The sequence below is a fragment of the Lissotriton vulgaris genome, chromosome 1_1, assembly GCF_964263255.1.
Source record: "Lissotriton vulgaris chromosome 1_1, aLisVul1.2, whole genome shotgun sequence".
Taxonomy (NCBI): domain Eukaryota; kingdom Metazoa; phylum Chordata; class Amphibia; order Caudata; family Salamandridae; genus Lissotriton; species Lissotriton vulgaris.
The window spans coordinates 181022846-181044820 of record NC_141685.1 but is presented as its reverse complement, the minus strand read 5'-3'; the positions used below and the strand labels follow the sequence as shown (position 1 = coordinate 181044820).

The following is a 21975-nucleotide window of genomic DNA, read 5'->3' as shown; positions in this document are numbered from 1 at the left end:
CTCTCCTGACCTCACCATGAATGCCAGGGGGGGGGGGGGGGGGGGGGGGGGGGGGGGAAGATTCATAAATTGCAGCCAAGCGAGTTAGCAGCTCCTACCTGAGCAGAAAACTGTCCAGGCTCTCTCCTTCTCCTCCTGGGTTCGAGGGAAAGGGAGGGGGCAAGGGGGGGCAGATCTGGGGTCTGAGGGGAGGCAGATCTGGGGTCTGGGAGGGGGCTGTAGATGGAGGTAACTGCCCAACAGACAGGGCTCCTTCCTCCTCTGCTGCAGGCTAGACACATCAGTAGAGTCCGGAAGTGATGTCAGAACCACTGCTGGTGCTGTCTCTGCAGCTGCTGACCCGGAAGAGGAAAGCCTTCTCCCTTTCATACAGTGTGCAGCTTAGTGGATTTCATCAGCAGGCGTGGAGCGCCCTCTGGTGGCCGCTGACGGAACCGCCGCCTCCAGGCTCCAGGAGTGAATAAATTTCATACCAACAAGCACTTATACCAGTAAAGACCTGGGATTTCAGAAGTCACAGACGTGAATGTTTTTAAGGGTCAGACAGTTCAAGTACAGGGATATTCGATTCCTCGCAGGAGTGACGAGGTTACAAGTACTCGAAGGCGGGAGATAGAGAAGCCCGGACAACGCAGAAACCGGGAATAAGCGGCTACAGTACCGTGAGCGTATCAGAAAGACGCGTGAGGTTTAACGCGTTGTTTGCCTAACGCTGATGTGTAAATAGCACAGGCTGCTTGGATTTAGGGCCAAAGGAAGCAAGGCGCCTGAACTGTTGTAGTTGATTGGGAAGGATTTTGTTATTCTTTTATTGTGAGAACGGAGTACAGCGGAGTATTCTTTCTGCGTACTTCCGTTACGAAGAAAGTCACTAGTGCTTATCTCGGCAAGTGCCAAAGCGGAAGGTAGTGGGGGGAGATCCTACACCTTTCCGTATTTGGAGTGGGAATACTAAAGGAACGCTGAGTGTGAACTAGAGAGCGGAAGACAGTAGTAGGAGGCTACGTCTTACCGTGTCCTTCCTGAATCATTCTTGGAGCATTGTATATATGTGAACATAATTATCTGAAGAAGAGTATTGTGGCTGAAATCACATAGGTTTTTGGGGTTATTCACTGGATTATAATTTGAACACTCTTCAACACAAGGCAGGGTAGGTCTAACACTAAATACAGTATTGTATATTAGTTCCGGTAAAAGGCTAGTCACTAACTGTGTTTGTGTTCCATAGGGACTAGTGTGACGTACATCAACATTCAGGAAAACACAGGGAGGAGGAGGAGCAATCTTCTTTTTGTAAAGGTGAACCATTACTCTTACTTAGTGAGACTACCATGAGTGTAGGGTTTCAAGGTGAATACGAATAACTTGTATGAATGTTTTCTTGTCTTCCAGCTGTCCCTTCCCTGCAGTCCCCTTCCGTCCCTTCCTTGTTTTGTTTCCTGTTTTCCCTCGCCCTATCACTCGAACACGCTGTGTTGCTATTACTAGCGTGTTGGTGAGATCGGGAGGTGGAGTCATATGTGCATCAAACGGATTCGGCAGCGTGGAGTCTGACACTTGGTGTAGGGGATGCCTTCATGGACATGGTCGGGCTGCTATACCAGAGACCTCACGTCCGCGTGCGGACGGGCAAGCTGCTGTCGGAGACGGTGCGGGTACGCAGGGGCCCAGACAAGGCTGCCCCCTGTCGCCCCTTCTCTTCTCCCTGGCCATCGAACCCCTGGCAGCTCTACTGCGGGACAAGGGAGTGGAATGGGGGATCCCGCTGGCTGACGGGGTGCACACGGTATCGCTATACGCGGACGACCTATTACTCTATGTGCGAGACCTCACTGCGGTGCCTGCAACACTGTCGGACATATTCCGGACCTTTGAAGGGGTGTCGGGCCTCAGGGTCAATTGGACCAAGTCCGGAGTATACGCCTTCAGCCCGGACCTGGAGGAATGCGAGGTACACCTTGGTGGCGCCCGGCTTACCTGGTACCCGACTACGTTCAAGTACCTCGGGCTACACATTTACAGAGACCCGCAGAATATACTGGAGGGCAACCTGGTGCGCGCCGTGTCCTCGCTGAGGGCCCAGATGAACTTCTGGAAGACCTTGCCATTGAATGTGCCCAGCCGGATCGCTCTGTCTAAAATGATTGCGCTACCGAGACTACTCTACCACTTTGCAAATGTCCCAATGTATGTCCCCACGAGGATCTTCCGCGAACTGGAGTCGATGCTCCGCGGCTTAATCTGGAACACGGGGCGCCCACGAGTAGCCCTGGCGAAGTTGTACTCCCCGACGGCGGAGGGAGGGCTGGAGGTCCCCAATATGGAGTTGTACTACCTGGCAGCACAGCTGCAATGGGTTACGTACTGGCTCAGCGACTCACACCTCGACGACACCGCCAACGCGGACTACCAATGGACGCACCCGCAGGTGTGTGCCCTGTTTCACCCACTGACCAAGGGACCTCGCCCTCTGCCCCTGCACATGGCTGTAGCCCGCAAATGCTTCCTTCGCTGCTTGAAGCTGACAAAGAATGTCAGGCCGTATGCCCCCGCCCTTCCCCTGCTGGGTACACCCCGGAGGAATGGGATGGTGTCGCTACGCAACATGGAACCCTGGGTTGCCGCCGGAGTGGAGACAATGGGAGGACTCTACGCGGACGGGGCCCTGCTTCCTTTCGCGGAACTATCGGAGAGCACTGGCCTGCCGGCGGGGCAATTCCTGCTCCACGCGTCAGTGGTGAGGACATACACGGAGTCCTGGGGGGATATCCAGGAGGAGCCACCGCTCCATCACTTGATCCAATACCTACATGTTATGGGCAGAGGCTCACACATTACACACTGGCTGGCACAGGCGCTCCTCATACACACCCAGAGGCCCACACAGCCGATTAGGGACAAATGGGCGACCCACCGAGGGAGGGATTGGACAGACAAAGAATGGAAACTGGTCCTTGCCAGCCCTGTGAACGTCCCACGTAACTCCCGCTTCTGCACTATTCAGCTGTACATACTGCACCAGGCATATCTGTCGCCAGACAGAATAAATAAATACTTCGCGACTGATACCGCAGCCTGTCCCAGATGCGACCTGCTGGATGCTGACATCCTGCATATGCTTTGGAGCTGCCCGACTCTGTCCACATACTGGGGGGAGGTGACATCGCTCCTGACACACAGCACAGGCCCGGGGCTACCTAACACGTGGGAGGCATGCGTTCTTGGGGTATACAAGAGGACTAAACAAAATAAAACACAAGCCCGGTTCTGGGACCTAGGCCTTATCACGGCCAAACGCCTGCTCACTAGGCACTGGAAAAGAAGAGAACCGCCAACTCCCGCACACTGGTATACATCCTTTATTAACTGGGCCAGAGCAGAGGGCACGGCACTGCGCGGAGAGGAGATAGCAGGTTTGAGGCAGTTCCCGATCGCACATGTCTGGGATGACATCCTGGGGTCCCTGCGGGGGGAGGGCGAGGCCAGGGGGCTCACGCAGAGACAGCTGAGAAGGGTAGGCGCCCTGCGAGCGGCGACACCACAGACAGGGCTGCGCGCCGCGCTCACCCCCCCCCTCCATGAGAGCAACACCGACCCCGACACACAAGCCGCGACCACAATCAGCCACGCACACGAGGGCTCTCCACCACACAATGGCCCGACCACTGCTCTTAGCACCATAGCCTTGACACAGCCCCCACGAGTACACTCCCCCCCCCCTATTTCCGACGCCCCCTACACACTCCCATGTTAAAGGTTTCGCACTCCTGTTCTTCCTAGCTGCGCGTATACCCACCATCACACAGCGACAGACAGGTGCCGCTGACTGAACACTCGGCAGAGAACACGGGAGCGGGTGACACCCACCGAAAGTGCAACAGGGGCGACACATATGTCTGCCACACACGCCGTACACTGAACCGACAGTTGGGGGGACACCATCGCTCACCGAACCTGTTCCCCACCAGCTTTACAGCTAACCATACAAGCGAGCCATAGATCCCACATTTCACTGACGCGCTACCAGCGCATGCCTAACACGTTGATTGGACATTGGTACCGTGCGCGCCGATGGTACGTGGCGCAGCATTGGCACCACAGACACACTGGGACATACCGATGTGAACAGCCCTGTTCTATGTTGAAGAGTTAATGGTTGAATTATAGAAAAATGTAAAATGAGACGTCAATTATAGATATGATCGTGTGCAAAATGCGAAGAATATGCATAATTTACTAGTGACAAGGCACGCCAGACAGCGAACGAGCCGCTGCATAACGCCTTCCCCTGTAACCCGATGTCCCAACAATACACGGACTTCTCGCAGCCGGCCCGCAGGGTTGTAGGCTTTGCTATATGTACTGCACTTTTTTAACAATAATAAACGTCTTAAAAAAAAAAAAAAAATGGTAATAATCTTGGCGCCCCCTTGATTAGGTTAAGGAGGGATGTGGCGCGCTGGAAGGCGCTTCCGCTCTCACTTCTGGGCAGAGCAATGCTTTTTAGGATGTTTGCCCTTCCCGGTTTTTATACGCGCTCCAGAACTCGATGGATTTGGTACCTGCATCCTACTTTAGGGAGATAGAGGTCCTCCAGGCCACGTATAGCGTTCTCCCAACTCACTCTCCCCTGGTATGACAGGGGGATAGGCCTGCCGGACCTACAGAAATACTACTGGGCCTCCCAGTTGGCCGGGGTGAATCATGCAATATACGGGCCCCCCCGGGGGCCCAGGGTATGATATGGACCGCTGGCAAGTCCTGGGCGGCGATTTCACTATAGCACTCTATGCTGGACCTCGTCGGTTTCCCCTCGCGGGAGCAACAGCACACGCCGTTCAGGTGTGGCATGAGACGAATAGGCACCTCAGGTGGGAGGGGAGACTCACACTGTCCACCCCGTTGTGGAGTTTGGAGAAGTTGGGGAGCCTATGGAAATCTAGGGGGTTCGACAAGTGGGACCTCATCGGGATTACGTAGATTAAAGATATCTGGGAGAAAGGCACAGTCCTCACATTCAATTCACTTCAGGAATGTTAGAAGGCGACCTCAGGGGAGCCAGGAAGTGGACCCGGTCACCCTAGGATCTACCCTCGAAGTATCGTAGCCGAGCACTGGCGAGAGACTCCTCAGGAGGAAGAGCCTCAAATCTAGGATCGTACACGCTGCACAAGCACCACACGACAAAGAGACACCACACCGTAGATTCTTAAGAATAGAGCTTTATCTAAATATCGAAGGATCTTTATGATCAGGCAGGTTGCAATATATACAAGGGAGCACGAGGGCTCAAGAGTCTCGGTAGGGTAAAGGGTAGCGGGACAGTCTTTGTGGATCAGGGTCACCTGTAGTTGCGTATCCGGTGCACAGCTCACAATCCTCGGGCTGGGGGATACAATGCGATCGTTAGGGTCCAGCCGGACCGGGAGTGTTGTAGGAGCCGCGAGTCACTCAGCAGGGCTCAAGCAAAAGGTCGGAGTTCTTACGAGTTCAGGGGAGCCGCGAGTCACTCAGCAGGGCTCAGGTGTTCCAAAGTTGCAGGGGAGCCGCGAGTCACTCAGCAGGGCTCAGATGTTCCAAGGTTGCAGGGGAGCCGCAAGTCACTCAGCAGGGCTCAGAGGGTTCGGCAGAAGTCCTTCTCTACCAGGGGAGCCGCAACCATGTCAGCAGGGCTCTCGTCGTTCCAGAATCGAATCTGCCAGATAGGCCCAGAGCACCCCTGGTTATAGTCCACCTCCGCTTGGATGTCCGGAGTCTGTCCAGAAGGGGTCTTGACACCTGGGGGTTGCTGGTTGGGGTTTCCTGCCATGTTGTCCTTTGATCCTTTCAGGACCGGTTCGGGAGGAGTCCCAGACACACAGCAGGCGTGGAGCCGGCCCTCAGGGAGGCCGGAGGGGGGATCGAAACCCATCTCCCAGGTGGAGGTCGAAGGTGTGAGAGATACTGCTCCTCCCTCTCTCACTCGATGAAGCGTGTTGTTTTCCAGACTGGGTGGCGCCGCTAGGCCTGGGCCGCGCTGGGGCTGGGCGGCCATCTTAGGTGCTCGAAGGTGGGCACACGGGCCTCGTGGTGCTGGGGAAAATGGTGGGCACAGACGGGAATGTCCGGGGTCGTGCGTGTGTGCCCTAGAGGGAAGGGTCGGCTAAGCCGTGAAAATGGAGGGCACGGACGGGGATGTCCGGGTTCATGCATGTGTGTGCCCTAAAACGGAAGGGTTGGCTAGGCCAGGTACGTGGGATGTGAGGGATGTGCATGGGTCAGGGTGTGTGCTGGGCTTCGGAGGGCCACGCTAGGCGGCCGGGTCTAACAAGGAACAATACCATCTTCACGATCGTGAACATTACCACTACCTCCAGATCGGACATGCCCTACTTGCGAATATCTCCAAGGATACGTCGCTTCCCGACGCCTCCCCTCTCGAGGACCGAGTGCTGGACAGCTACCTCCCTGAGAAGACAATTTCATTAATATATAAGAAACTTATTAGCCATATGGAAGATCCGCTGGTCCTCTTGAGAACGCGCTGGGGTGAGGATGGAATAGAGTTGGATGATGAGGATTGGCGGTAGGTGGTTTCCTCTCCACGGATAGTGGGGATACAGATGAGGCTTTGATTAGTACAATAAAGATTCTCCATAGGTCATATGTCACAGGCCTCGTCTGGTCCGTATGGGTCACTTGGAGGGCGGGGAGTGTAGGAGGGGGTGCGGGGAACTTGGAACGTTCAAGCATATACTGTGGCATTGTTCTGATGTGCAAGCATATTGGGAGAAGGAGAAGATTCACGATAGGCTACAAGACGTCCTGGGGGTGGAGATACGGCCAGAAGCGCGCAGGTGTATTCTTAACGTTTGGGAACCCACGGATCTGACTGCATATAGGAAGCAATGGGTCACGCTGGCCTGCATGGTAGCTGAGCGGAATATTGCCCAGTTGTGGGGAGCCAGCCAGCCGCCTCGGGCCGAGAGGTGGGAGGAGGACCTGGATTGGTGCATGTTCAGTGAGAGGTCGGTGTATGTGGCTAGGGGGTGTCCGGCGAAGTGGGGGAAGGTATGGGAGGCTTGGGATCACTACAGCTGAGAGATTTGTGTGTCCCCCGATGTGTTCCGAGGAAGTGGAAGCGCAGGTGTCCCCTTGATCCTTTACCTATATTCTGTGTCTATTATTTTGAATGTATAGAAATGTGCTCATGTAACTATCAAGATCTGCTAATGTCACCTGATGTTCTTTGCCGTTTTGTTAAAAAAAAAGAATACAAAAAAAAAATATATATATAATCATTTTACTTTCCCAATTATTGGTGGCAAATGTTTTGATCCTCTAAAATTACCAAATGACTCAGCCCCACTCTAGTCATTGTATTCAACTGTATTAATTTATAGATATGGTCCACTAACTTCAGAAGTATTGGTGTGAAAATGCACACGAAATGAGGCCATTTTAACACAATTCCATACACATATTTGAGCCGAATAAACAGTGAGATGACAGTAATCCATGTTCTAATCATCTACACGCAGTGACAACAAGAACATCAAAATGATTCTGTGAACTTTCTCCTTGGAATCTCAGCAGATCTCGTCAATAACAAAGACACACTTCAGTATGGACTACCTACTTACCCATATCTTGGCCAGGTTCAGGAGGGCATTTAGTTCCATTCTAGTCAATAAACATTTAAAGTTAAGCTCCCATACGACTATGGAATTATTATCCCCAGAGCAACCCACAGAATTTTCTATACAACAGAAGCTCAAGCAGGTCCTACTCAGAAACACCAGTGCAGGGCGCCATGGATAGATTTTGCTAGACTTTTAGCACTGTATGTTCTCACAAGGGCTTTGAAAAACAGCTTTACATACTATAAAAAATGTTTAAAATGCCCTGTTAGTCCGGGACATGGGTAGACCAACATTCTAGATATGAAACCAAATCCTTAAGTAACCTTAGCTTTATTACTGTTCACCCTTCTAAGGTGCTCACAGCTTTCAGAGAAACTCTTTGTACTCGGCTCCTTCATTCCACACCCATCACAGTATCGTTGGTCTGGCTGTATCACGATCGACAAACACCCAGTGTATAAAGCTGCACTAAATAAGAAACTTTAAAAAAAGCATTTTTTGAATATTTATATCCCTCTTGTAGCAAAATACATTCAAGTACTGAACATTTTGTGTCATTTATATGGATTATTAACAGGGGGAATGCCAGGCGACAGGCATATTGTTATCGTTCCTAAAAAATAATGCATTGGTTGGGTAACCATTGAATTAAAAGTAGTGTAGTACAGATCTCTGTATTACCAGTAGCACTTCTCTTTCCAGCAACACAGGAGAGCTAGTACCATCCCAACCAAAGAAACATGGTCAGTCCAGGGACACACTGTCAAGTTGGACCACCTTCATCTGCCATCTGTGGCAGACTCACCCTAATTATGCCGGGTATGCACAGATATTGGTCTTAGCCTCGCAGTGCCACGGTAATCAATCTAGCCTGGCTGATGAGGAGTGATACCTCGAAATTGATCCTAGGATGCTTGTTTCTGGTCCAGGGAGGACCTACCTTGGCAGTTAGGGCTGGATTGTTTCCATGAGGAGCAGCTTCAATACTGAGATGCATATGGCTGCCTCTAAATTGGGGTGGCATGGTGAGCTAAAGAAGGATGGATTGAACCCAGATCTCTTGACTGGGGGTGAATGTTTGATTTGTTCCTCATTCCGTCCATCATTTGTGTGTCTTTTGCTTTCTTGCCCTAAGTGCTCCTGGTATGGCCAGACATGAGTCCCGGGCTCACTGTGCCACTGAATTGAACCTGTCCTGGCTGATAAGTGGGATACGCCAAAGCCGTTCTCAGGATGCTCGTTTCTGGTCCAGGGAGGACCTGGTTCGGCAGTTCAGGCTGGACTGTTCCCAATGAGGAGCAGGGTCAAGACGGATTTGCTTATGGCTGGTTCTAAACTGGGATGGCATGATGAGCAAAAAACTATGGATTTAAATCAGATCTCCTGACTGTGGATGAATTTTTGATTTGTTCTGCATTCCCTCCATCATTTGTGGGCCTTCTGTAGACTCCCTGCAGGCAGCACAAAGTATCTTGATAGTGTAGGGGAGCAGTCTCATTCTTTACAATCAGCAGTCAAATACTATAAATCCAAATAATTTTTTGTTTTATTACATATCCCAAAACATACAATTTTATTAACATGTAAAATCTAGTAATTATTATGTACATTCTATAGTGTCATGATTAGTTCCAGCTATATAATTGTATGGTGCAATCAATCTCTTTTTTTAATTTCCTTTGTAGAACAATCATTTCAAAATGCAGCTCATTCAGCCATTTACAACTGTCACCCACGAATGTACAATGGTGATTTTGTTCTCTTTGTGCTCAGCCTTGCTATCAGACATTGGGAGGCTCTGTGGCTTTTGTTAATGATCCGTCACTTTTCTGCAGAGAAGCCCTGTGCTCAGCCCGGCAATCACACAGCATGTGGGTCAGAGACTTTGTTAATAATTCATCTATGGGGAACAGAAGTCTGCCTGGCTATCACACAGCTGCAGCAGCTCTACGACCTTCCTTATTGATCCTGCACTCTTCTGAAGTGTGCTCGGCCTGGCTATCACACAGCTGCAGCTCTGCGACCTTCATTATTGATCCTGCACTCTTCTGAAGTGTGCCCGGCCTGGCTATCACACAGCTGCAGCTCCGTGACCTTCATTATTGATCCTGCTCTCTTCTGAAGTGTGCTCGGCCTGGCTATCACACAGCTGCAGCTCCGTGACCTTCATTATTGATCCTGCACTCTTCTGAAGTGTGCCCGGCCTGGCTATCACACAGCTGCAGCTCTGCGACCTTCATTATTGATCCTGCACTCTTCTGAAGTGTGCTCGGCCTGGCTATCACACAGCTGCAGCTCTGAGACCTTCATTATTGATCCTGCACTCTTCTGAAGTGTGCTCTGCCTGGCTATCACACAGCTGCAGCTCCGTGACCTTCCTTATTGATCCTGCACTCTTCTGAAGTGTGCTTGGCCTGGCTATCACACAGCTGCAGCTCCGTGACCTTCCTTATTGATCCTGCACTCTTCTGAAGTGTGCCCGGCCTGGCTATCACACAGCTGCAGCTCTGAGACCTTCATTATTGATCCTGCACTCTTCTGAAGTGTGCCCGGCCTGGCTATCACACAGCTGCAGCTCCGTGACCTTCCTTATTGATCCTGCACTCTTCTGAAGTGTGCCCGGCCTGGCTATCACACAGCTGCAGCTCTGAGACCTTCATTATTGATCCTGCACTCTTCTGAAGTGTGCCCGGCCTGGCTATCACACAGCTGCAGCTCCGTGACCTTCATTATTGATCCTGCACTCTTCTGAAGTGTGCCCGGCCTGGCTATCACACGGCTGCAGCTCTGAGACCTTCATTATTGATCCTGCACTCTTCTGAAGTGTGCTTGGCCTGGCTATCACACAGCTGCAGCTCTGCAACCTTCATTATTTTTTTTTTTTTTTTTGCAAAACCTTTATTGATCTTTTACAAAAGTACATCATTATTGGCCTACAACCCAAGGGGCCGGCCTCAAAACCACTATAACACCGACGCAAGTTAGATATACTTTTCTATTTGAATGCTTTCGTTGGTCACACACGCCATCTATGACGTCGCCTCATATATAACAATATTGCACTAGTGGTCTTACGTTTTGCTCTTTTTTTCTTTTTTTTTCAACTGGAATTAAAGAAATTAACCAGAAACTGAAACTTAGAGACCTAATCATAATACGTATTGTATTCTATACTTCTTTGACTTACAATCCTTATGGATTCAGAAATGGCAAGAGTTTCATGTTACAGCGGAACATATCAGGCATCTATCGACTCACGAATAGATATTAATTAGATAGTCAGGCCTTACGATCCCCCCCGTCTTTATCGTCCAATGTGAGCAGATAATCTGTTAGATAGCACCAAAAGTCTTTAGATCTGGATATCGCTGGCAACTCTTCCTCATACGTCATAAGCTTATCCCTGCAGCTGGACATATCTTGCAACCATCTGGACACCTTAGGTACTTTTCTACTGTGCCAGCATTGTGCAACCTGTCGTTTGGCAAATAATAGCGAAACCGCACAGAACTTTCGTCTAGTGGATTTGAGGTGTGGAGTTAGCCCCAGTAGGCAAACCTGTATTGTGCAGTCCAGTTCAGTGCCTATCATAACGGAGAGGGTTCCGCTTACTTCCCCCCAGTATTCCTGTACTTTTATGCAGTTCCATGCTAAATGTGAAAAATCTGCGTTGTCTAGGCCGCATCTTTTGCATCTATCTTCCATTTCACCACCAAATTTGCACATCCGTGCGGGTGTATAATATGTTTGGTGGAGGAATTTATAGTGAATGATTCTTAGGTTGCCATTCGGGGTGAGAATCTGTGTCAGTGCACATGCTTGCGCCCATTCCTGGTCTGATAGTGGTCCTGTCAATGCCCTGTCCCAACGTGCTTTGGCCCTCCCCGTGTCGTGCGGTATTTCCTCCTGCGCCTTGGAGTATAATCTGGATACCATGTGCGATGTGTCTGATGTTGTAATAACCATTTGCAGTGTGTTCAGGCTATCCGGTTCAGTAGGGAATGTAGGATACAATTCTTTCAAAGCACTTTTCAGCCTGTGATATGTGAAGATAAACATAGGTGATTTGTTCTGAATATATGTAAGGTCTGTGATTTCTAGAAATTCACCCTCGTTGAATAGATCTCCCATTTTGTCAATCCCCGCCCGCTGCAGCAGTGTCATACCTACTTTTTCCCCGGTCACTGATATTGCTTGATGGTGATGCAGTGGCATTGCTGGTGCATATAGTGGTGTCTTATGCGCTGGTTGAGCTAGTTTTTGCCAGGCTCTAACGTCACGTCTACCGAGTTGATGTCTCGCGCATGCAGTGGCTGTCTAGTGTGGGATGTAATTGCTGTCAGTGGAATTGGTGCTGCGTCATCACTTTCGATAATGGTATGGGTGAGATATGGTATTTCGTGGTACCAATAGGCAGCATATTGCGCCTGTGCGCACAAGAAATATAGCAGAAAGTCTGGCACTCCAAAGCCTCCGCGCGCATAGGGAAGACTAAGTGTCTGAAGGTCGATACGGGCTTGTTTGCCTGCCCATATGAGTTTCAACACTAGTGTTTTTATTCGGCGAAACACTTCGGCAGGGGGCGTAATGGGGATATTGTTAAAAAGATATAGCAGTTTAGGCAGTATCCTGCTGGCCTACCCCCCTCTCCAAATGTTCTTGCGGTGTGTTTTCGGTCTAGATATTTAATTTCATCTTCGATGAATGTCTGATGCTCTGAATGTATCTGTCGCAGCTCAGCTAGCAAGACGGTATCCTGTGTAGCTTCAAACTCTGTCTCAAGCTCTCTCATGCGTTTTTCACGTCGTTTTATCTGGTGTCGGATGTCTTTTAGTATGCCAATGGTAGTTGTAATACAGACCCCCCTTATAGTGGCTTTGAAAGCCTCCCAGAGAAGCACCGGGTCATCCACCACCGGTTCGTTTATGTGAAAATATTCTTTGATCGCTTTTTTTATAGTATCATCATAGACATTATCAGTAAGTGAGACCCTGAGCTGATGGTGAGCAGAGACCTGGGGGTGACGGAGGAGTGCGCGCTGGGTTGGAGGGGGCGCTACGTGGCCCTTGTGTTGAGCGAGGCGCAACGGGGTGGAAGGACCTGGAGGTGGTGGGGGGGCAATGTGTAGAAGGGTGAGAGCCTGAGCTGATGGTGAGTGAGCGGGGGACCTGGGGGTGATGGAGGAAAGCACGCAGGGGTGGAGGGGAGAGGGGGCGCTACATGTCCATACTGCTGAGCACGGCACTATAGGGGTGGAAGGACCTGGGGGCGATGGAGGGGTGAGGGTATGAGAGGTTGAGCTGACAGTAATGGTTATTTGAGGGGTTACCCACTGGGCTGACTGAGGCCATCCTCTGCAGTACAGCAATCAGGTATTTCCATTCTATGGAATCAAAAGCCTTGGCGGCGTCGAGTAAAACCGCTGCCGCTTTTGTAGTGGGTTGTAAATAGTGTGATAACGCAAATAGTGATCGAGTGTTGTGTGACGTTGACCGTGTGGGGATGAATCCTGCCTGGTCCGGTAAAACTAATTTCGTCATCAATGGCGTTAGGCGAACTGCTAGTAGTTTCGCTAGAATTTTGGAGTCAGTATTTATGAGTGATAGCGGTCTATAGGAGTCGCATTTTTCCGGGTCTTTAGAGGGTTTGAGGAGAGCTATTATTACAGCCTCTTGAAGCGTGGGAGGTAGTTCTTTCTGGTCGAACGCTGCTCCAAACATGCCCACTATGTGTGGAGCAAGAAGATCTACATACTGCTTGTAGAATTCATTGGTGTAGCCATCTGGGCCAGGCGCTTTACCGTTGGGAAGGGTCTTAATTACATCAGTGACTTCTTCCACTGAGATTGGCATCGCTAAGTACTCCCTATGTCCGTCCGATAGCCACCCTATTGCTACATCATCTAGATATTGGAGAATTTCGTCCCCTGGTGCAGTCGGTTGCGATTTGTATACTGAGGAATATGTGTCTACAAAGCTATGCAATATGCCCTCAGCCTGTGTGTGTATTTTGCCATCATCCGATTGGATCCGTAGCACAGCCGAGTGACTCTTGCCTTCACATATTTTATGTGCTAGCATCCTGCTGGCCTACCCCCCTCTACAAATGTTCTTGCGGTGTGTTTTCGGTCTAGATATTTAATTTCATCTTCGATGAATGTCTGATGCTCTGAATGTATCTGTCGCAGCTCAGCTAGCAAGACGGTATCCTGTGTAGCTTCAAACTCTGTTTCAAGCTCTCTCATGCGTTTTTCACGTCGTTTTATCTGGTGTCGGATGTCTTTTAGTATGCCAATGGTAGTTGTCAGTTTCAGTTTTAACGTCTTTATTTCGAAATTTCTTCATAAAAGACAAAGTATTTACATGCATCAGGATAACATAATCATAAACATAAATGTATATGATCAGAATAACATATGTATAATCAGAGTGACATAGTCCTAAATATATATAACTTGAAAGAGAAAGTGTAAAAAAAAATTTGGTTAAAAAAGATTTGCTAAAATCCACAATTAAATATGCGAATAAAGACGACTTGAGGAATAATATTTTCCTTACATTTGATTATAAATACAACAGCAGAAACAATAATACTGGTCAGGAGATGATAAAATTAACATGCCTTTTCAGTTTCAGGTTGAAGTTGAAGATATAGTACTATGAACTGACTTAATCCTTATTAACCAAGCCCATCCAAGAAATTTTGCTAGACCAATGGATAGCCAATCGGAGGTGTTAGTTTTTAGGATAAATAAAGCTTCCTTGCTCACCCTGGTCTTTAATCTAATACAGGGTGAGGGTGTGAGAGGTTGAGCTGACAGTAATGGTTATTTGAGGGTTTACCCCCTGGGCTGACTGAGGGCCCGGGTTGAGGGAGGGGAGTCCCCTTGAGACATCGGGAGCACTGTTTACAATGAGGATTGGAGTCGTGTGGGTGTGGGCAGGGGGTTGCGTAGCTCCTAGTGTGCGCTCATGCCATAGTCACTAAAGTGTCAGAGAATGGAACAAGGTTCTGGAGAAATGTTTTTATAATTAACACATGTCTAGCGCCCATTGCTTAATTTGTGAATACGCCCCCAGCCCAAAGGGTTGCTCAGAAGCCCTCAGCGAACCGGGCCTGTCTGCTGCTTGTGAACAGCACTTGTGCAGCTGACCTTCTGCCCTGATTCCTCACCTTGACAAACATCCTCGACCAGCACTCTTTCCACCTTCCGCAGGGATTCGCTGTCTCATGAAAATACTTTTCGAGACTTGTTTTTGTCGCTTACCAAGTAATCCGCACAAACCTGTAATTACAGCGCAGTTACCTGGCGCTCGTTTACCGGGGAGTCCCCAGGGCTGGCTGCGATGAAAATGTAATGTAATGTAATGTATGTGTTCTTGTAAAGCGCACTGCTGCCCTGAGGCGTCGTGGCGCTGTAGATCGCTGGGGAACCCGTCCTGGCTATCCCTGTGAGATGGTCCTTACTGGGTATCTCCAAGGTGAAACCAGGCATCCCCGGCGAATGTGGGGGGCCGTTGTAGAGATGAGGCAAGCTAATGCCCAGAGTTGCCGAGTGTGATCCCTGGTTATAGTAGGCACCGAGGCGAGAATTATCGAGTCCGCTGACCCTGGTCCACGACCCTGCCGCGTCGGGAATTGAACCCTGGTCCCGGGCCGTTCTCTGCTTCCGGGTCTGCCGCCTCTAACCAGTGAGCCACACCACTCCACAACAGGCCCGGGCTATTTATTGCCGGAGTAAATGAGAAATATATAATTTACCGTGCTCCCAAGTGCCCCGACATACCTTGGGGACCGGATCACTGACAGCTAAACAGAAAGCAGCTCAGTATCCGGGCTGTGACTGAGAGGGCGGGGGCTGCCCGCGCATGCGTGCTATTTGTAATGAAAAGGGAGCCCCGGTGCCAAAGCGAAGTGCGGCAGCTGAAGTCCTGGGTCCCAGGAGGGGGCCCGGGTGAAGACCAGTGGATAGCACTGCGGGGCTCCCATACCTAAGGGGAGAGCCCCGCGTCGTGCTGGCAGAGGAGCTGGAGTGCCCTGCGGAGCTCCCATGAACAAAGGAACCCCCGTGTGTGCCAGGTGATGCAGAGACAAGAGCACAGTGAGGTAAGGGGAGAGAGGGGGGGAGGGTGTGTGTGTGTGCATGCGCGCAAGTGTGTCTGTGTGTTATCCACTTGCTACCAATGTGGTACAGGAGATGTGCACGGCGTTTGGGTGAACGTGCGCGCTCACATGGGGGATTCTCCTGCACGTGCCCATCCCCTATCTCACATTGCGGCACCAGGGGGTGGGGTGGGGGGTTGTGGTGTGTGTCTCTATGTGTGCGTGCGTGTATGTGCGCTCGTGTCTCTCTGTGTGTGCGCTTGTGAGTGTGTGTGCGCATGCGTGTGCGAAAGCAGGGGGGGGTGTGACTGTGTGTGTTGGAGGCTTTCAAGGGAGACAGGAGACGGTGAACGCGCGCGCGACCTGATCCGATTCCTGAGACTGCGCATGCCCATCTCTTGTCTCCCTTTTGGCTCCTTGTAAGCAGAGCCGACAGCTATAGGTCTCGCGCTGCGACAGGGCTTTCGCACTGTATCGCAGGTGCGAGACCTAAAAAAGCATTTGCAATGCAATTGCGACAGAGATGATCAATATTCAGCCCATAGTTGGTCCATGGTACCTACTGAAGATATACAGGCATACTTCCACATTCATCCAGTGCCTATTTCTATATAGATGCACTGTCTAATTTTTAACATAATTGTACAACAGTTGCTACATCGTAAGGACAGACCAAAAGAGTGACATCAATGTAATTGTTGTCACATAGTTTCACAGTTAAAACGTAATCATTATTTTCATGGCTGAAGAATTTGTGTCCTCATTAGTTCTACATCAGAGCTTCAGAGGTAAATGTCATGCACTGCGAGGGTTAACCCAGAGAGCTGCAGCTCACATTCTCCTGCTTTCACTTTTGCTTTTCTACACAGTTCTCTGGCCACTGTCACAGAACAATTAATGATGCATAAAATGACAAAAACCACAGCCAGCTCAGGAGACCTCATTTTGTGCTTGTTAAATTGTTTTGAGTGTGTTGGGTTTATATGTTTTAAAATTAGCTGAAAATAGACTTGTTAGTCCAAGCATTGTTCATGGTGTTGCTTTTACAGGTAGCATGGTCCGGTGTTCTTGGGTTTCTTTCGTTAAAACTCTCTCACAGAATAAAAACCAACAATGTTTCTTTACTTTTAGTCCACTTTGTGCTAGTCTCCCAATGGGTTTCGTGATATTTCATGTTTTTCCTAGCTGTAGGGAAATAAACAATAGCACAGAATAGACATGTTCATTGATGGAGTGCTCGCTGATTTTTTTTTAGGTTTGAAGACTGACAAGAGCTTTTTGCACGTTCACTGCCATGATATGGTTTTTCTCCTGTGTGTCTTCGCTGATGAATCCTTAATATTGAAGTATCACGAAAGCTACTTCCACATTCACTGCAATGGTATGGTTTTTCTCCAGTGTGTGTTCGCTGATGTCTATGTAGGTCTGATAAGCGACAAAATCTCTTCTCACATTCTTTGCACTGGAATGGTTTTTCCCCAGTGTGTGTTTTCTGATGCCGCTTTAGGTGCGATAATTTATAAAAACTCTTCAGACATTCACAGCAATTATATGGTTTTTTCCCTGTGTGTGTTTGTTGATGATACTTTAATCCTGAGGAGGAACTAAAACTACTTCCACATTCACTGCAATGATATGGTTTTTCCTCTGTGTGTGTTCTCTGGTGCTGTTTTAAGTTTGTTAATTGACTAAAGCTCTTCAGACATGCACTGCAATGATATGGTTTTACTCCAGTGTGTGTTCTCTGATGACGTTTTAGGTGTGATAATCGATTAAAGCGCTTCAGACATTCACTGCAAGGCTATGGCTTTTCCCCAGTGTGTGTTTTCTGATGCCGCTTTAGGTGCGATAATTTATAAAAACTCTTCAGACATTCACTGCAATTATATGGTTTTTCCCCTGTGTGTGTTTGTTGATGATACTTTAATCCTGAGGAGGAACTAAAACTACGTCCACATTCACTGCAGTGGTATGGTTTTTCACCAGTGTGTTGTCGATGATGTACCTTTAATGTTGATGAGTCACTAAAACTACTTCCACATTCACTGCAATGGTATGGTTTTTCCCCAGTGTGTGTTTTCTGATGCTGCTTTAGCTGCCATAAGTTATAAAAACTCTTCTGACATTCACTGCAATGATATGGTTTTTCACCTGTGTGTGTTTGGTGATGATGCATTAATACTGAAGAGGAACTAAAACTACTTCCACATTCACTGCAATGATATGGTTTTTACTCTGTGTGTGTTCTCTGATGCTGTTTTAAGTTTGTTAATTGACTAAAGCTCTTCAGACATTCACTGCAATGATATGGTTTTACTCCAGTGTGTGTTCTCTGATGACGTTTTAGGTGTGATAATCGATTAAAGCGCTTCAGACATTCACTGCAAGTATATGGTTTTTCTCCGGTGTGTGTTCTCTGATGCTGTTTTAGGTGTGATAATTGATTAAAGCGCTTCAGACATACACTGCAAGGATATGGTGTTTCTCCAGTGTGTGTTCTATGATGTCGTTTTAGGTCTGATAATAGACTGAAGCTCTTCAGACATTCACTGCAAGGATATGGTTTTTCTCCAGTGTGTGTTCTCTGATGCCGTTTTAGGTCTGATAATAGACTGAAGCTCTTCAGACATTCACTGCAAGGATATGGTGTTTCTCCAGTGTGTGTTCTATGATGTCGTTTTAGGTCTGATAATAGACTGAAGCTCTTCAGACATTCACTGCAAGGATATGGTTTTTCTCCAGTGTGTGTTCTCTGATGCCGTTTTAGGTCTGATAATAGACTGAAGCTCTTCAGACATTCACTGCAAGGATATGGTTTTTCCCCAGTTTGTGTTCGCTGATGACTCATGACTTTAGATGATTCCGTAAAACTACTTCCACATTCACTGCAATCATCTGGTTTTTCCCCTGTGTGTGTTTGCTGAAGCTCTTCAGATATTCATTGCATTTGTATGACATTTCCCCTGTGTGTGTTCTCTGATGCAGTTTTAGGCTTGGTAAATATACTCTGTGTTTTATATAGCAGAACCCCCATTTCCTTTAACTTTCATTTAACTGTGCTTTTCGCTGATTGCTGTGGAATGGCCTGAAAGAGTTTAAAATACACCTCTAGCTCTGACTGGTGGTCTGATATCACTTTAGGAAGCAGAGTACTGCAGTAACCACCTCATGATCAGAGCTGGTATTGGATATGTTTACACAAGAAGTGGTTGATCAGTGTTGCCTTCATTTTGTAGAGGTCATTTCTTCATCTTAAGGCACAGAGTTGCACAGCTGAGACTCGTAGACCACCGAATTGCCCTTGACGGTACTTCCAAGATCTGTCAGTTTATGTTCAGGTTCGGCTGCCTCTGTCGGCTCTTATGTTTTCCTGAATACTGAAACTCAATGTTTCGGACTTTGCTTTTGTAGATTTACAGTATTATCTTCATTATTCCTAAACATTTTGTGCATTCAAGGATTGTTTTCTGTTGGATGTAAAGAGATTTAAATTACTCATATGGAAAATACCGGAATGTGCATATACAATTTTTAGTTGATTGTAAAAGCATCTCATTTATTGCTATTGTTGAAACTTATCAAGACATATTTAAGACACATTTAGCCATACAGAGATATTTGCATAAAAGTTTCTTTGAACATGCCACAAACTTATTTATTTCAGCAAAGGTGTTCATAGTGTAACTTTGCAAAAAAGGGCACTCGCATAGCACACATATACTAGTTACAGCTTTAGGTAGATGCATATGGTCAAAGTTTTGTTAAAACAAGAACAGCTCTTGGAGTAAAAGATGGATCAGGAACACTCAAGACAGCAAGGTGGGCAAAAGGAAGTTGTGCCATACATCAAATCTTATTGTTCACGGAGGTGCCTGGCTCCATTCACTACTAAATCCTAACTCTTTTTTCAGGAGGATTCCCCTGGCTGTTGTCTCAAGGCCTGGTTAATGGGGGCCTGTGAGAAGTTGGCCTGGTATATAATGCTCACTAGTTCTAGTGATCACTTTGTACCATGCCAAGCAACCCTTATGATGATGGTTGTAATTCAACCTTGTAGACCAGTTATCCTAGTGGTAACGTGGACAAAGCAGTCTTAGGCTAAACTCTGAAAGGCATGTGAAGCCAGCTGTTATACCATACACAACCCCCTTGAATACCAAATGAAAGGGACACCACACAGATATATATTGAAAATATATATTGATTTATTAACTATAAAATCCCCTGGACTCTTTATGAGCACAGAAGCACAAGCGTTAAATCACAAGACAGTTTAAAATACACAAAAGTTGCACAATATGGATGAGCCCTAGGGGCCACCTAAACCATATACTAAATAAGTGGTATAAGAGATACCCGGAGGAAAGTGAAGAGGCCTAGGGCCTTGGGAATCGCTGGAGCTATTCGAGACTGGAAATAACTAAGTCGGGAAAGGCCCACGGGACTCGGGTGCAGTGTTCAAAGTGCACGCACTTCTCAATACAAAGTCTATGGTGCGTAAAAAGCACAAAGTTAGAAAGTTAGGAACCTTCCGAGTGACCTACGGAGCTGAAACTTAAAACACAGGCCCTTGGGATGTGTACCAGTGCAGGAGCACCGGCGGAGCTGAGTTACCTCACCCACAGGAAGCGGGTGCACAGGGTCGAAGATGTGTCGGGTTTCGTCACGCTGGTCGATGGTGCTTGGAGCTGAAGATGCTGCAGGCGGCTCGATGAGAAGAGTTCCGGTGGATCCAAGGGTGGATCTGAAGAGTTGAAGACCTGAAAGCAGAGGGGACAGTGTTCAAAGTCACTAGCCAGTGACTACCGTGGAACCAGAGTGGAACCAGGTGATGTCGGGTGCAAACAGGCGTTGTCGGGTAGCTTCTTTCTGCAGCCACGTGGATACCCGGGGTCGAGGACGTCCAGGAGTCGGTCACGAGCTGTCCCACGTAGGCTTCTCGCTGTTGGCGGTGTCGGCGACCTGATCGGAGCAAACAGGCCTTGGCAAATGCAAGCCACGCAGAAGTCGAAAGATGCTGTTCACTCGGACCAGCAAGGTCAGAGCGGGTGCTCCTTTTCACAGGAGCTTGGGTAGGTCTGGAGCAACCAGACCTGCTGTTTAAATCTTCGGGTTCGTCGCCAAGATGGCCGCTGGCCGCGTGGCTAGTGGCCGGGATGGCGCGTCGAGTGGCACAGTGCAAAAGGGCCCCACGCAGATCGTGGAGATGCTGGGGGGCTGATCTTCGGTGCAAGGGCTGCTCGGTGGTGGGGGGTCTCAGTCCCCAAAGCACAACGTCGAGGATGCCTCAGAAGCTGCGCAGTCAGCTTTACGAGTGTCTTCCAAGAGGTCCGGTCCCACGTCACTCGGTGCCTCCACGGGTCCCTTCTTTGCAGGGACTGTGGATCGGGCTCTGAGAGGTCTGGGAATCTGGTTCTTGTCGGGCTCTGGGCTCGGGCTCCGGCGGGAGGCGGCGGCAAAGCAGACGTCGAGTTGCTGGTTGGTACCTGTGTTCACAGGGTGGTCACTCCTTGGCCACAAGGGAGATTCTTCTTCAGTCTTCTGTGCAGCAGAATGTCGAAGTCCAGTCTTCTTCTTAGTTTAAGTTGATTTCGGGATCATCTGCTGTGCAATGGCACTGCTCCCCCTCTTATTCCAATCTAGGGGGTGGATCACCTACTAGGTCCCTCCTCTGGGAGGAACCAGGAAGGGGGGCGGTTACACCCCCTTTCCTTTGTCCAGCTCCGCGCCAGGACTGGGGCTGGAAGGCCCCAGAACCGGTTTGGGCTGGCCTATGCACGGGGACACCTTGTGTGCCCCGGGCATGTCTGATTCTATTCAGCCCTGTCCTACCCAATACACAAAATCCTGTCTGGGGTGGTGCTCGCACCTCCCAAGGCAGGAAACCCTTTGTCCAGGCCACCATCTGCCGAGTTTCGGTCAGCAGCAGGAGGCCAGACTTGTGTCTGTGGTGGCAGCGTCCATTTTGTGAAGCTGAGGCTCTGTTTAACTTTAACCGGGGTTAAGGCTACGCACATGTCGTGTCCCTCTAGAAGGGTGGAATGCTATCCCCGTCGCCAGAACTGGCGAGGGGATAGTATTCCAATTCGTATGACACCTTACTCGACATGTTTTGATAAAGCCAAACCAAAGATAGCATTTAACCGCGAGGATTATAATGCACTTAAGAGTATATGGTATGGCAATATCCCGGAACAGCTTAGGGAGTGGTTCCCGACAGCTGCAGACAGGCTCAGCTCATGCTAGA

The 21975-nt window shown here is 48.9% G+C and overlaps 1 pseudogene; it reads right to left on the bottom strand.

Annotated features, from left to right (window-relative positions):
- Positions 1 to 16950: 16950 nt before the first annotated feature.
- Positions 16951 to 19146, bottom strand: LOC147738080 (uncharacterized; annotated as a pseudogene).
- Positions 19147 to 21975: the final 2829 nt, after the last annotated feature.